The sequence below is a fragment of the Theropithecus gelada genome, unplaced genomic scaffold, assembly GCF_003255815.1.
Source record: "Theropithecus gelada isolate Dixy unplaced genomic scaffold, Tgel_1.0 HiC_scaffold_2547, whole genome shotgun sequence".
Classification (NCBI taxonomy): Eukaryota; Metazoa; Chordata; class Mammalia; order Primates; family Cercopithecidae; genus Theropithecus; species Theropithecus gelada.
In genome coordinates, this window is record NW_020259019.1 from 2,040 (window position 1) to 5,523 (window position 3,484).

General features: G+C 48.1%; 1 pseudogene; it reads left to right on the forward strand.

The window, feature by feature from the left end:
- Positions 1-782: 782 nt before the first annotated feature.
- On the forward strand, positions 783-2,339 carry LOC112617568 (annotated as a pseudogene).
- Positions 2,340-3,484: the final 1,145 nt, after the last annotated feature.

Here is a 3,484-nt window from a genome sequence, read left to right on the forward strand (position 1 = left end):
AGCCCTCCAAACTGTTCCAATGTCTGTCTGTTACCCAGTTCCAAAGTCGCTTCCACATTTTTGGGTAGCTACAGCAGTGCCCCACTCTACCAGTACCAATTTAATGTATGAGTCCATTTTCATGCTCCTGATATAGACATACCTGAGACTGGGGAAAAAAAGAGGTTTAATGAACTTACAGTTCCAAATGGCTAAGGAGGCCTCACAGTCTTGGCAGAAGGCAAGGAGGAGCAAGTCACATCTCACGTGGATGGCGGCATGAAAAAAGAGAGAGCTTGTGCAGGAAAACTCTGGTTTTTAAAACCATCAGATCTCATGAGAGTCATTCACTATCAGGAGAGCAGTGCAGGAAAGCCCTGATCCATAATTCAATCACCTCCCAACAGGTTCCCCCCATGACATGTGGGAATTATGGGAGTTACAATTCAAGATGAGATTTGGGTGGGGACACAGCCAAAGCATATCACTGCTGTCAAACAAAGCTGAGAGATTTAATTGCTAAAGAAACAACAAGCCCTTTTTAGATTCAGGCAGTTTATTACTGACAGAAATAGCAGATTGGCAAAGGTGCCAGCACCCTGTGCCCATTTTCCCACCAGACAACACCAAAACAAAAGAGACCAGGTGATAATGCAACATGGGTGATGGGAGCTCTGTTTCTGCAGAGCCAGTTTCACACTAAGCAGTTTGATGGGTTGCTGGGGGTGGGGTAGGGACAGATATAGCCTCTTTGCCTAATTGTGCCCTAGCATTGCCCAGTCATTGCATAGGCTGCTGGAGCCATGAAGATTTGAACTTTGGAGCATCTCTTTGACCACCCATGAGAAACTGTTACAATAGCTGCAATGCAGAAATACCCAAACCCTATGAACTTGAGTGTAGTTGGAGTTGATGTGTTAGACAGACATACAGATCCCTCTGAAAAGTTGTGCAGCCACAGACTTAGCACAAATTGGGAACTACCTTCCATTGTGAAGTCTCTTACTGGTGCAAGAAACAACACAGTTGTGTAAGAACATTTGGTAGTTGATCCTGTAGAGAAAACAGTGGAACAGGAATCTACCAATATTTCATTTACAAACATATTTTAAGTAGGTGAGAGGCTTATATACAAGTCACATCCTCAGGACCCAGAAAAAATCCTATTTTGACTCAGGAAGCCATAAGCACTGTGAAAGGAGTCAGCCTCGGCAATTACTTTGCAGGACTGATGGCAAGTATGTTATCTCCAAATGCTAATAAAGGGCAAGAAACAGAGGAATGCAGGCCAGGCATGGTGGCTCACGCCTGTAATCCCAGCATCTTGGGAGGCCAAGGCAGGTGGATCACCTGAAATCAGGAGTTCAAGACCAGCTTGGCCAACATGGTGAAACCTCGTCTCTAATAAAAAGACAAAAATCTGCCAGGCATGGCAGAACATGCCTGTAATCCCAGCTACTCAGGAAGCTGAGGCAGGAGAATCACTTGAATCCAGGAGGCGGAGGTTGCAGTGAGCCAAGATCATGCCATTGCACTCCAGCCTGGGCAACAGAGTGAGACTCCATCTCAAAAACAAACAAACAAACAAAAAAGGGCGGGTGCAGTGGCTCACACCTGTAATCCCAGCACTTTGGGAGGCTGAGATGGGCGAGTCACCTGAGGTCGGGAGTTTGAGACCAGCCTGGCCAACATGGAGAAACCCCATGTCTACCAAAAATACAAGCCGGGTGTGGTGGCCGATGCCTGTCGTCCCAGCGACTCGGGAGGCTGAGGCAGGAGAATGCCGTGAACCCAAGAGGCAGAACTTGCAGTGAGCTGAGATCACACCACTGCACTCCAGCCTGGGCGACAGAGTGAGACTCCATCTCAAAAAAAAAAAAAAGAAGAAGAAGAAGAAGCAGCAGCAGAAGAAGAAGCAGCAGCAGAGGAAGGACTGGGTAATATATAAATTAAATTCTGAGACTGGTCAGGCTGGCTGGGCACAGTGGCTCACACCTGTAATCCCATCAGTTTGGGAGGCTGAGGCGGGTGGATCACCTGAGGTCAGGAGTTTGACACCAGCCTGGCTAACATGGAGAAACCCCATCTCTACTAACAACATAAAATCAACTGGGCATGGTGGCACATGCCTGTAATCTCAACTATTTGGGAGGCTGAGGCAGGAGAATCGCTTGAACCTGGGAGGCGGAGGTTGCAGTGAGCTTAGATCGTGCATTGCACTCCAGCCTGGGCGACAAGAGCAAAACTCCATCTCAAAAAAAAAAAAAAAAAAAAAAAATTCTGAGACTGAAGAATCGATGGCCTTAGCAAGAGGAAGCATAAGGACTCTGATGGCAGCAGCAGCATATGTGGAGAAATGATAATGAAAGTTGCCCAGCAGTTTGAGGATTTCATGCTAAACGGTTTTATAGTAGTTTTATACCTTCAAGTATCAGAAAGAGGGGCATTTCAGGGTAGAAACTCTTCCATCTCACCATAGCCTCTGAGGAAGACAGGGAGATGGGAGAAATGGCCTGGCAGTATCTCCTCACAAGCCTCTCACTGTCTCATGTTCTGGGAGCATCATGAGGCAGTTTACCAAGACTTAGATCAACCGAGGTTAAGTCCTTTCTATGCGGTCTATATGGATACATGCAAGGTCATTAGGACACCTCACAGAGCAGTTTCCCTACTACTGCACTTCCTGACCTTTTTTAAAAAAATTAATTTATTTTTTTCTTTGAGATGGAGTCTTGCTGTGTCACCCAGGCTGGAACGTAGTGACACGATCTTGGCTCACTGCAACCTCCACCTCCCAGGTGCAAGTGATTCTCCTGCCTTAGCCTCCAGAGTAGCTGAGATTACAGGCATGCACCACCACACCTTGCTAATTTTTGTATTTTTAGTGGAGGGGGGTTTCACCATGTCGGCCAGGCTGGTTTTGAACTCCTGACCTCAGGCCAACCTCAGCCTCCCTAAGTGCTGGGATTATAGATATGAGCCACCGTGCCCAGCGTGACCTTTGTTTTTTTTTTTTTTGAGACGGAGTCTCGCTCTGTCACCCAGGCTGGAGTGCAGTGGCCGGATCTCAGCTCACTGCAAGCTCCACCTCCCGGGTTCACGCCATGCTCCTGCCTCAGCCTCCCGAGTAGCTGGGACTACAGGCGCCTGCCACCTCGCCCGGCTAAGTTTTTGTATTTTTAGTAGAGACGGGGTTTCACTGTGTTAGCCAGGATGGTCTCGATCTCCTGACCTCGTGATCCGCCCGTCTCGGCCTCCCAAAGTGCTGGGATTACAGGCTTGAGCCACCGCGCCCGGCGACCTTTTTTTTTTTTGAGATGGAATGTCACTCTGTTGCCCAGGCTGGAGTGCAGTGGCATGATCTCGGGTCACTTCAAGCTCTGCCTCCCGGGTTCATGCCATTCTTCTGCCTCAACCTCCCAAGTAGCTGGGACTACAGGCGCCCGCCACCATGCCCAGCTAATTTTTTTGTATTTTTAGTAGAGATGGGGTTTCACCATGTTAG